Raw genomic sequence first — 13,285 nt, 5'->3', positions numbered from 1 at the left:
AAACCCTATAAACTCTTTCTTCAAAAATGTATTATTTTTATTATTATTTAGCCCCATTGCTATTTCCTGCCCCATCTATTTAGGGTTACCAGATAAAACACAGGATGCCTCATTAAATTTGAATCTCAGATAAATAATCGTTCTAGTCTAAATATATCCTATGTAATAACTGAGACACAGTTAACTTAAAAATCATATTTTTGACTAACATTCAAACCAACTGGGTATCCTGTATTTTTATTTACTAATTCTAGCAATCCTACTTCTACCCAACTTTCTTTAAGGCACCCCTTCCTTCCTTCCTTCCTTCTGCCTCTCTTTATACAGTGTTGATGCTCTCAGCTCTGAGGACCCTTTGGCATAACAATGTCACCTGAGCACCACAGCAGCCAGTCCTCTGGGAGGGAAACACGACGGTTAGTCAATGACAGGAGTTTGACTCTGGCAAAGGGAGTTCACAGGGAATGCATGACTCAGAGGAATTTTCTCTCTCTCTGCCTTGCAATTGTGCAAAATTTATTTATTTTTAAATTTTTAGGGTATTTTTTTTTACCCACCCCTTAGAGCAGCCCAGTGATCAAAGTGTTATGTAAATTGTTAAGCCACAAGGAGAAATGTCAGGACTACTGACAGCACAAAAGATGGACTACCTCTTGGGATCTGTGGGGAGCGAAAGAGAGAAAAAGGGGGAGCATTTGGGCACAACGCTTTCATGTACATTAGTGGACCACATAGGAGAAATACACCTGTGCCCATTTCCTGATGAGAAACTGAGGCTGAGGGAAGAAAAATAACTTAGACTCTCTCTACCTCACCCGGAAATGATCATCTTTTTGCTTTAGGGCCGTTCATTGCATCCACGTCTTTCTTTGCCCACCATCTGGTCATCGGCGTTCTGCTTGAAGCCCACCTCTTCTGTGAGCTCGTACCCCTGATTCTCCAAACCGTGTGTAAGGCTTGTTTTTCTGACTCTCCACATTACTTTGAGAAAAGCCTAGGGCCTTTACCTGGGGTCACAGCCACATGTGTCTGTATTTTATCTCCTTTTTGGCTTAGAGGGTAAGGATTGTGTCATGTTCATGTCAAGATTTCCTACAGTACCTCCAAAGCAAAGGTGACACTTTCTAAATCGGGAGTGAAGAGGCCCAAGTCCTGGATCAGATTTGACTTGGCTTCTTGGTAACAGCACACACTGTGGCGGCTACGATTTCCCCTTGGTAAATGGCTTCCGCTTATCCCCATCTATAATCACCCAGATGATTCCTGAGATCCTTCCGGTTCCAGCCTTCTGCCCTCTGGGACTCTGGTTTCTGATGGAGCGGGCATCTGAGTCATGGTCTCCTATTGCCAGTGCCTTCCTGGCTGCTGAGAGTGACTTCCCGTGGGTATCTTCATTTTCCGTTTCGGTTGAGACTCCCACAGTCCCTTCTCCCCACCTCCGAGGTAGATCAGAAATATTAAAAGCAAAGATCTTCTGTAGGACATGTCCCGGGCTCTAGGGACACCTGAGAGAGACTAAGAGGCTTTCCATGAATCAACAGCATGGAATCTTAGGGCATCTTTCCCCTTCCTTCTGGAAGGATGTGAGCTGCTTCAAAGGGAAGATGCAATTTCATTCTAACCAACAGTAGTCGCAATCTCTAAGTGTATGTGTCGCTTTATAAGATAGTCCTGCTGGATTTAAGGAGAGTGACGCACTTCATCTTTCTGGGCCACCAGTTACCAACCATTTATCGATGGACACCATGTGAATAAGAGCTGTTCTCTCCTCACAGTGCTCGGTAGAAAGCAAATAGGATAGAACTAGCAACGATGTAGAGAGCGATACCACATGCCAGGTACCCTGCTAAGCACCTCACATGTAGCATTTACTCCTTCCAGATGTCCCTTCAACATTGGTGTTGTCATTCCCGTTTTGTTTTTTGGTTTTTGGTTTTTTTTGAAAAAGAAAATCAAAGCCTGCTTTTACTGACACACTAACAGATGGACCCATGATTTGGAAGGGACGGCGACCTTAACACGACACTCGGGGTTAACGCAACTGAAACACAAAGCAGAGGGAGATGGCTTTACAGGGATATAATGTCTCCACGAGTTAGGGAGACGGACCACTCGCTAGCTGCTCCCTCATTTCATCTTCTTCACGGACTCCTCTCCCTTCTTGACAGAGGTCTTCAGCTCAGGGATGGCTTCTGCTATCATCTTCTCTTTGAAAGGGGAGATGCCTGGATTCTTCTAGATGCCCTCGACCCCCAGCAATAACAGTGTGGAGAAACAGGCACCATCTTTTTCTTGGGACTTAACGAAGGAACATTGGACATCTCCTTCCTTTCCGTTCATTGCCTCCACAAGGGAGAAGACAAACCAGGCTCCCACATAGCCAAGGACAGGGTGGCAGAGCCTGCTCTAGCTTTGACCTTCACCACCTCCATGCGGGCCTCCTGGATCTTTCCAGTGACGGCTGTCAGCTGGTCCCAGGGAACGTCCACCTTGGGAGTGCCCTGGGAGATCAGGGGGTGATGGTCTTCCCTACATGGCTGCCAGGGACAGGAACATGGACTCAAGCAGGATCCAAACCCCTCAGTTCTACAATAAAAGTGTTGGCTCTGACAATGTCCAGAATGGTCACGCCAAAGATTTTATTGGGGTGGTATGCTCCATGTTTCTTGAAAACTTCCATTACCATTGGGGTGATGGAGTTAACCAGATTTGAAATGATGCAGATCATGGCCTCAGGGCAATGCTGGGTGCAAGCAGCAGCCAGGGTGGCCACAATCGGGGCGCTGGTGTTGAACAAGTCATCCCTGTCCTGCCTGGTTTCCTTGGGACTCCTGCTGGAAAAACCACCACATCGCAACCTCTCACGCAGTCTGGCACCTGCGCGGGTGCGAGGCAGCCTTTCACGGTTGCTCTGGTCTCCATGTGGCTCAGATCTGAGGCCACTCGGAGTGTCTGAGCAATATCGTACAGGGTCAGACGGCTCACTAAGGGGCTGCCCGATTCCTCCTCCGGAAGCCCCTAGCACGGCTACTTTTGCATTGTTCGGGGCTGAGGGGCTGACACTGCGGAGGAGAGTGGCCCCGGCAGGGCAGGGGAGGGCGGAGAGCAGGGCTGGAGCAGGCAGGGCACAGAACCGCACGTGGAGAAGCTGGCTGCGGGCAGGTGACACCAGTGACTTCCACACGGCACAGGACCTCCTTGCCCGCTCTGCCCGGCCTCTGGTATGGTCGTCCCCATTTGAAAGATGAGGACACCTGTGCTCAGTAAGTTTAAGCAAATTGTCCAAGGTCACAGAGCTAGCAAGTAATTGGAATGGGATCCAGACACAGATCAAAGCCCCTAAAACATGTGTTTTTAAAGACATACTGGCCACGTCTCATGTGAACGTGCTTTAAAAATCAGAAAGCATCAAGCACAAGCATCGTCATTTAATCCTCACAACATACCAAGGAGTGATGAGGCAGGCATTTTAATTCCCACTTTATAAATAAATGCAGATTGGTTCCATTATCATACAGCTGGTAAGTGGTGAAGCTGGGAGTCCAGCTATTGTCTGCTTCCATGACCAGCTTCCCTCACCTAAAGACAGAAGTATAACCTTCAAGTTCTGTCTGAAAGCAGAATGGTATAATTAATATATATATGATACTAGAAAGAGGTCATGCCACCTTGCAAGAGTGTAGCTCTACCCTCCCCATGTCTTCTGAGTCAAATTGACTTATTTTATCTGGAACAAGGCGTTTTCCTGGTGTCAGCACCTCATAACCCGAAATGGACTTCTCTCCGTCTCATGCATCATCCCCAAACCAAAACTGCTAGCAAAGTCCTGCTTCCAGAATTTTTATTATCTATAATGATGCTGCGAGCTAGGGAAAGTAGCCGAGCTCTGTTCCAGGCATCACAGCAGAGCCTATAGTGCTGGCAGGGAGCAATCCACCTTGCACTTGGTCAGGAAAGTGAATTTGATAGGAGACAAGAAAGATGGACTGCCGTCAGCGTGATGTTCTTGCAGAAGCACTTTGCTGATTGTTAAAGACATTTTTTTCGAATCCAAAAAAATCTAACAAAACAAAACTAAAAAGCCAGAAGCTCCATTTTCTGAGCAGGCAATGAAATCTCTAACTGGAAAAGAAAAAAGGGTCTGACATGAGGAATTCTGCAAAGGAGGGGTTGGATCCCTGAAACGTGAGGCCCTCAAGCCCCCGGAATCCTCAAGCAGGACTGGAAGGGACTGCTTCATTTGAGCCTTGTGATTAAGAAGACATACAAATAGGGAGTCCAAAGAAGGATTAAGTGGGAGAGGAATTGTTTACGTGAAAGCTGTAGCTTTTTATTTCTTTGCCAATCCCCCCTCTGCAGACCTCAAAAAGCAGGCAGGTTGCAGGGAGTGTTCATCAAGCATAAACAAGCCTGGAAAAAGATCCTATGGTCTGACAGGCCCCGGGCTCAGTGAGTAATAAGCACCTTCAGGCATACAGCACTTCGTAGTTCAGAGTACACTTTCAATTCCATCATTTCTTTTGATCCTCAACAATAAGGGGAGGTCAGCTGGGATTAGTACCCCATTTCACACCTGAGAAAGCTGAAACCAGGAGAGGAAAGAAAAGTGCCCACAGTCACCGGGCTAGCTTGTAGCAGAACAAAAAGTTGAACCTCTGTCACTGACTCAGGAATCCAGGTTCTCCCCCTTCTATGCCACATGGTCATAAAGCAAATGTTGAAAAAAATAACGCCTCTTGTTGAGTCTGAGAAAACTTCCAGACGTAGTTGCATCGAAATTAATGAAATGAATAAAATCTACCTTTACCATCCAAGATTGGAAAACAAAAAGTATAAGCAAAATTAAGCATGGGCAGGTACCTGAAAGATCACCACCTACTAAACTGAATTAAAGTGAATCACCTAGGATCTCATTCGGCGATCTAGCATCGCTTTGGCAGAAAGTGTATTTCACTTTCAGACTAACAAATTAAATGTTACAATTGCTTTAAAATGAGTATTCTATACAAAGATAGGTCTAATCTCGGTCATCATGCAGCCATTCCACAGATATTTGTCTTGCTTCATGCCAATTACTGACCTTCCCAAACTGAACGTGAGAATACTTCAGTAGGTTCGTTTCATAGAGGAAGAAATAAGGACCATTATTTTTCGCACTGACCATGAAATAACAAATGTTTAAGATAAATACATTCCTCCTATCTAAAATGGGGAGGACATTGCCTCCTGCTACTAGGATTATTTAAGGGAGCGTTAAGTAAATTAATAGAGACCATTCATACGGTTCATCTGTATTTTTTAAATAAAACACTTTGTTCTAAAAACCTCTTATAAGAAATATGTACACATGAAACAAGTAAAAGAGGAAGTCTCCACTTGAGGGGAGCAGGTGGCAGGGGTTGCACGAAAGTAAATCCAAGCCCTCCTGGCCATCGACGTCTCCAGCCCCATCCAGAGCCCTCCCTGTGCAGGGAGAGCTCCCACCACCCCTTCATAATCCCAGTGCACCTTGCAGCTGCCCTTCTACTAAGCCACCACGTTTTACTGTCGTAAGGAGTCTCTGCCTGCCCTCCACACTAAACTGAGCGCTCCTTGAGGATGGCACCATGTCTTAGTCTGTGCCCCTCCTCCAGAACATTCCCAACTGTGTTGGATACACAGACCTCATTAATTCATGTGTTCTGAATAAATGCATGAATTAGTGAGTGAGCCAATGAAAAGTTACCTTTAAGAAGGTAATGTTCTTGAAAAAGCTGAGTCGCCAGAACAAACACAATCACGATAACACCCTGTTGCGTTACTCTACTGAATTTCAGAACCTAACAATCAGAAGGCAACATCTCGGTTTTGTAAATGGAGGGGATGCCAGCCTTGAGGGACCTGCCAAAGCCAGCAAGTCAGGGTCCGAGAAAGAGGGATCCAGGAATATAGTTCCCAGACACATCCCTAGTCCTAAGGAGAATCACTGCTGTCAAGTCAATCAGCCAAATCCTCCTGATGACCAGAGGTCAAGAGCACAAGCAGCAAACCATTTCTCTACTGGCTTAGGCCAAGGAGAGGCTTGATAGAGTGCCAGGAAGTACAATGAATGTTTTACCTTACAAATGCTGAGGAGACAACATGTTCCTTTTAGCATTAATTGCTTCATTCAAAAGAAGCCATTTAGAATCAGTCTGGTCTTTCTCCTTGATGAGCAATTTCAGGCTGCCTACCAAAGCTTTTGTTTGTTGGGAGGAGAGAGGGAGAGAAAGCATTTTGTTAAGGCATTTTAATTTTCATATTTAATGAAACAGATTGGGGAGCAGGTTCCTTTGATTTTATTCCCCTGTCCCCTGAATACCTTCTTGTGTATTACATATTCTGCTGGAGCTTCCTGCAAGAGCTTCGCTGCGTTTCACAAGTTAAGGCTGTCAAATGTTACCCACTGAATCAAATCTATTTCTTGTGCCAATATTCAGTTGTTATTATTATTGTAACAGACCAATCATACATCTCAAAACTGGAGAGAAAGAGAACATGGACTGATATTTCCCCATATTCTCTTGAGCACATAAAATGATATAACTCTCTGAAGCCCTCTTCTTATTGCTGCACCTAAAATGCTTCGCATTCTTCACAGGAGAAATCCTTTAACGGGGTTACTTTGCCTTAGTACAAGAGAATTAAGGAATCAATCAGAAATTTCATTGCTTTTAATCAATTAACAAGGAGGTAGAGAAAAACACCACTGGATTGGAGTCAGGAGGCAAGCTCGCTCGTTTCACCCATTACTTATTATAGTGTTTTCTTCTTTTTTTTTTTCTCCCCAGTAAAAGGAGGGCAGAGACTCTGTCTGTTTTGTTCATATTTAGAACAAAGCAGGAACAGAGCCTGGCCCATGATAGGGGCTCAATCACAATTCGTAGAATAAATGAATAAGATCATTCAACTGTTTGACTTGGGTTTCCTGGGCCTCGATTTCCTTCTTTATTAAAAAACCAAAAGTGTTGATTATGTCTGTGTTTCCTACCTCACAGATGAGATAAATGATGGCTTTGTGAAACTGCTAAGTTATGCACATAATTAAAGGAGTAGCGTCATTAGTAATAGCGGCAGGTCTGCACTTGATCAGCTGTGTGACCTTGGCCAAAACATTTCAGTTCTCTAGGCTTTCGATTTCTCATCTGTAAACAGACAGGATCGGACGAGATGATCCCTACATTTCCCTCCAGCTCAAACCAAGATCTTTAACCCGTCAACAAATACTTATTTAGTACTTACTCTGTGCAAAATACTCTTCTAGGAAAAAACACCAAGGTACAATCTGAGAGACTGCAAAGAAAAATAAAAACAATGACTTTTCTAAAATACTTCCTCCTGGTTATTTTTCCAATATAAAAGCAGGCCCTTAGGGAAAAGCATGGGAAGATGTGAAAACCAGATTTCACAAGGAAAGTCATTTGGGGAAGACAAAAATTGAGTTAGCTGCTGGTACGCATCTTGTGAAGATCGTTCTGACCTTCCAAATTGCTTGTGCAACAAACTTGGACTTGACATTTGGTGTTGGCTTTTACAATCTATCTAATGAGAAATATCTTTACAAAGAGCGATAGCGTGCTGCATAAAACTGTTCAAGAAAATGTAGATTTGGGGGGAAGAGGAAGTCAAGAAGTAAAGCAGCATAAATGCTATTGTGATGTAAACACGTTACTTCCTTTGAGTGTGTGGACAACTCAAGATAATTCCAGCCACAAAAAAAAAAAAAATAAATAACCATATTCACAGCTCTCAGAGGAATTCATTGATTCAAGGAGTCAGAAAATTTCCTCCAGAATTCAGCTGATCCAGTGAAGAAACCAACCCATCAACAAATACAAACAGTATATAGTTACTAGATACTACAGGGAATTAAACATGTAAGATCACAATACTTGCCCTCAAGGATATTTATGAGATCGACCATGATACAAAGCTAAAAATCCTTCTAATATAACACGTCCAAAATTAATTTCATACTTTTAATCCTCAAACCTACTCTTCTTCATTTGGCCTGTCTTGAAAAATTCCATCTCAGTTCACAACTTTTACCTACACAAACCCAAAAATAGTTTTCTTGATTCCTGCTCTCTCATTTCCTATGCCAAATGAGTTACCAAGCCTTAGTGTCATAAATGGCCCCCATGAAATACAAAAGCAGGCATGGGAAGACCTCTAGGAGGAGGGGCACATTCATCAGAACAGACAAGGCTCTGCTTCAATAATAAATTATCGACATATCAATGGTTTAACACAACAAACATTCACTTCTTGCTCATGTTATAGCCTGATGGAGGTTGGCTGTACTTGGTGGTTCTTCTAAGCCATCATTCAATGATTCAAGTTGCTTCTACCTTTTAGCTACAATAGGTATATTGTCTTCCAGATTCACCATAAGAAGAGAAAGGGAAATAGAATATTTGAGCTATTTTTAAAGGTCAAGCTTAGAAGTGGTTTGCATCTCTTCTGCTCACATCCCATTGACCAAGACTCAGTCCAATAAAACCCAGTCCTAATCAAACCTTAGGCTAAGAAGTGTAGTCTCAGCAAATCCAGGAAGCGAAAATTGTGTGGTAAACTCAGTGTTATCTTTGCCACGAGGGCTGATACCTAAGTTAGATGATCTCTCCTATTTAAAAAGATTTTTCAGGCACTAAGATCCACACGTCTCAGGGTTCTCTACCTAACTGACAGAATCTACTCATAATTAGTTAAAATCTTCCTACAATCCTGTGGTTTCATCCTCTAGGAAGATAAAAATGTATAGATCTGTGTCTTTACTGTCACCTATCTCACTCTGGGATAAAATACTTCTGCTCATACTGTACCGCACAGTCTAATAATTTACCTTTAGCATTTCTACAAGTGTCCTCCTTTTCTATTACAGAATAAATGTGTCACTACTCACGTTTTCCCATTCTCCCCACAATCATTTGAAACTGCAAAGATCCCAACAAGACCTGGGCTCTGCTGGGGATATGTGAAGAGGGGAAAAATTTAGAAAAATTTCAAAACCCTGAAATCATTCAAACCACACCAGCAAGATTGACCAGGTGTGCTTTTTTTTTTAATGTTTTTTTTTATTATTATTATATTATGTTAGTCACCATACAGTACATCCCTGGTTTCTGATGTAAAGTTCGATGATTCATTAGTTGCGTATAACACCCAGTGCACCAGGCAATACGTGCCCTCCTTACTACCCGTCACCAGCCTATCCCATTCCCCCATCCCCTTCCCCTCTGAAACCCTAAGTTTGCTTTTTCTGCTATAATTTAGACAAAATTTCTTGAACCCTCTTAGCACTCTTGCCTCTCTGGGCCCATTTAGCAATGAACCCTCATTTATCTTTCAAGTCTAAACCTAGATATTACTTTTCTTTGGAAGACTTTCTTGGGCTCCGGCTCTGGCTGGGTGTCCATGTTATGTGAATGCAGAATAGACTGCTCTTATCTTTCTCACAGCTCTTGCCACACTCTGGGTTAACAGCATTAGATTTTTTTTGGAGGGAGGCGTGTTTTTATTCCTCCATGAGCTCTTTGACACACACGGACTAGGTTGTTGTGGTAATGGTGATGCTGGCTGTGTCTCTGTCATCTAAAGCCATTTAGATCCTCAAAATTTTGTTTGTTGAATGACTGAGTGAGCATATGCATGAATAAGGGAAAGTAGCAGCTAAATAAATTTTGGAATAATTTTAAGGAGGCCAAACAATGTCAGCAGTTGGTGACAATAGTTGAAGCCCACGTAGATGGGAATAAGAAAGATTCGGAAGGATTAACATCCATAAAACTTGCTCTGGTCACCTCAGGATGGAAGTGTTCATATTCCATAACTAGAATACCTATAATTCTTTAGGCCTTTCTTACGGCAGAGAACATATGTGACTTTTTGTCATAATGTCTTTGTCTTACAGCTTTAACTAGATGGTGAACTCTAGAAGACAAGGATTGGTCTCTGTCTCAGTATATTTCTCAATACTTAGTTCAATGTCCTGTGTGTAGTAGGACTCCTGAATATGCATTGTAGATACTGTATCCTATAAACGCATATTGAATTAAAAATAGATACACCATACAGAATTTTAGGTACGAACATTTGCCCTGTGCATCCATGTTGATTCCAATCCCATCTTCAGGTCTCTGTTCCTAGGCCATCTCCCATATGGCAGTGTAGTTCAGGATTATCAATGACAAATAATTTACAGACCATAAAGCAGATACATGTCTTCTGGAAAACCCTTACTACCTCTGTCTTAGTTTTCTTTTTTTGGAAGTAAAGGGTAGCTACCATTGTCCTGGCTAAATCACAAGGTGGTGTATAATTCAAATTGGATATCGTTTATTATCAAACTTGTAATGTGGGAAAGACTTTAAACCATTTTATAATCTTTATTACATGCCACCTCTGAAGATAGATTGGCTGCTGTCCTTGGGGGAAGAGACCAGCCTCCCACCTTCATATGATAGTTCCCCCCAAGTCAACCAACCTGTTTCTTTGTATATCCTCCTGGGACCAAGCAATTTAGTTTTTGTCTATAAAACACTCAAATGGGTGAGAAAAGTAATTCATACTATACTCTAGACCAAATGTCCTCTTGTTATTCCAAATTATTCCCATTCCCATCAACCAATATATAGACAATGACATCGACTGTTAAAGATTCCAAAAAAAAAAAACCCCGAAAAATTCAAACAATATTAAAATGTCCCAGATTTGAGCAATAAGAACTTCATCCCATTATCAAATTCTCAAAGAGAAACTGAGGTTCCCAAATTAACATCCTTAGCTATTGCAAATTTTGTGCTGAGAAACAAAATCTTTCCTATTTCTTTTTCATTTCAGCCAGAGGATTGGTTGGCTAAGAACCTTGAGCAGAGCATGGGTTCCCATATCACCCCCAGGCTGAGCTCTCTACTAATAGAACAGGGGTAATTACTTAAAGGGCCTTCCAAATTCAGTTAATCCAATCAAGTCTTTCTCATGTCCCACTAGTTAAAAACACCAGGGAGTTAATATATACAAACGTTATCACAATGCCCGTTCCACACACTCAAAATATTAAAAAAACACAAGCAAATACCCAGCACTTTGAACCAAGATCCCAGTCAAATCGACATACCTAGATCTCTCTCAAGGTCTGCAACATTAAGATACACAGAGCTGTTGCCAAGACCCAGCAGATAACCTGACTAAAAGAGAATAAAGAGAAAAATTAGTATCTACTTCTGTTTAGCCTTACCAATCTCTTTGTCCGCAGTCTACATCTTGATACTTAAACTTAGTGAGAACAAAATTTTTTAGGATTAGATTAATTAAGAATAAGGATATTTGCCCTAATCGTAGGTGGGAGAATTCACTTGTGCATATTCAACTCTTTCTTTTCTTCAGAGAGTGACTTCCTTGTTTTTTGTCCCCCCCCCCACAAAGTTTAGAAATTTTCAGTGGTAGCAGGCCTAGTCATCAGGTCACTGTTTTCTTCCACCCAGCCTCTGACACCTAACCATATCCAGCTTTACTTAGAACATGTGTTCCTGGTACTTCAGTGCTGGGTAAGAGCAACATCACCTTCCACACCCCGTTGGAAGCAGGCATGCTTCACATAGTGGTTATTGCCCCTGCCTCTGGCAAACACCAATATTGGAGGGTTTGTAACGGCAGCTAGTGTTACTCGCCATTACTAATCTAGGGACTCTTCCCTTGTCAAAGTCATGAGGTCATGAGTTCTGAGTTTTCCGATTGCCTTTATTTTCGACAAGATCTGGTCTGTGCATAACTCCCAGCATTGGATAGTCCCATTTTGAACATGTCCCTCCACCAGATCCATACTTACACCAAGGCTAGACATCATCTCTTATTGACTCACTGTATTTTCTGCTAGTAGGTCTCTGTGTTAGGCACAGTTAATACACCCTCTTACGTCTCATAGGTTCTCAGTGGCTTCCCCGACCAGATACTTGGCCACTTACATATGGAGAGCTCTAATGCTACTGCCACCCCCAGCACTCCCTCATCTGCTAGTGTGGCCTCCATTGTGCTTGCTGTGGCCACAACCAGAGTATCTCCAGCAGCCAGGCCACAGGACTGGGACCTGACCTGACCCATAAAGATGCTTGTTCCTTCTCCCACTTTGGAACTTGGATACAGTTTTAACCCACAGGACACGGAACCTGGCTTCCCTAAGTACTATCCCTTTAAAGGGGCCAGGTTGTGTAACCTAAAAGTACAAGGGTGTCTCTCTATAATAAGAAACTTGACTACTGTGTGACAGGTGGTGGCAAGGAGCTGGCAAATAACTTCCTCTCCCCACCTCTTACCAGAGATGACCCAAGTGACTGAACAACCACTGGTGATTTTTCATGAAGAGGTGGCCGGCTCAGTGACTACTGCCTTATATTTGTTTACCTCATTCCTCCTCACCATCTTTTCTCTCACCTTTCCTGCCTGAGAGTGTAGCTTCCAATGAAGGATTTGTATTAAACTTTGCCTCCGGTAAAGGAAGCAAGACGGTTTGAACTGGAGATAAGAGTGTTCTTTAAGGGAAAGTTTGAGATCTCAGAGGACAGGCAAACTGATATGACAGGAAAAGGAGATACAGCCAAGTCTAACTTCTCTTTGAGAAGATTATTTTTAGTGTTTTTTTTATTATTTTTATTTTAAATTGTGTTAAAATATGTATAACAGAAAATTTACCATCCTAACCAATTTTAAGTGTACAGTTCAGTAGTGTTAAGTACGTTCACACTGTGGTGCATCTCATCTCCAGAACTCTCTTCACCTTGCAAAACTGAAACGCTATCCTCATTAAACCAGAGCTCTCCCTTCCCCCTCCCCTCAGCCCCTGGCAACCACATTCTTCTTACTGTCTCTATGAATTTGACTACTCTCGATAGCTCATTTAAATGAATTCGTGTAGTATTTAACTTTTTATGGCAGGCTTATTTCACTTGGCATAAAGTCCTCAAGGTTCATGCATGTTGCAGCATGTATCAGAATTTCCTTCTTTTTAGGGTTCGATAATATTCCATTGTACGTATATTGCTTATTCATTTGCCAGTCAATAGACCCTTGGGTTGCTTCTATCCTTTGGTTATGGTAAATAATGCTGCTATGAACATGGGCGTACTATTATCTCTTTGAGACTCTGCTTTCAATTCTTTGGGGTATATGCCCAGAAGTAGAATTGCTAGATCATATATTAATTCTATTTTTTACTTTTTTGAGGGGCTGTCATACCATTTTTCATATGGCTGCCTCACTGTACATTCCC

The 13,285-nt window shown here is 42.4% G+C and overlaps 1 protein-coding gene and 1 pseudogene across 5 annotated transcripts in view; both read right to left on the bottom strand.

Annotated features, from left to right (window-relative positions):
• TPRG1 (tumor protein p63 regulated 1) overlaps window positions 1-13,285 on the bottom strand; it is a 477,906-nt gene that overhangs the window by 363,770 nt on the left and 100,851 nt on the right. The gene's annotated exons all lie outside the window — the stretch shown is intronic.
• Window positions 12-7,254, bottom strand: LOC123000914 (malate dehydrogenase, mitochondrial-like; annotated as a pseudogene).

Source organism: Ursus arctos, unplaced genomic scaffold (genome assembly GCF_023065955.2).
Source record: "Ursus arctos isolate Adak ecotype North America unplaced genomic scaffold, UrsArc2.0 scaffold_4, whole genome shotgun sequence".
Lineage (NCBI taxonomy): Eukaryota > Metazoa > Chordata > Mammalia > Carnivora > Ursidae > Ursus > Ursus arctos.
This window is presented reverse-complemented; position numbering and strand designations above follow the sequence as displayed.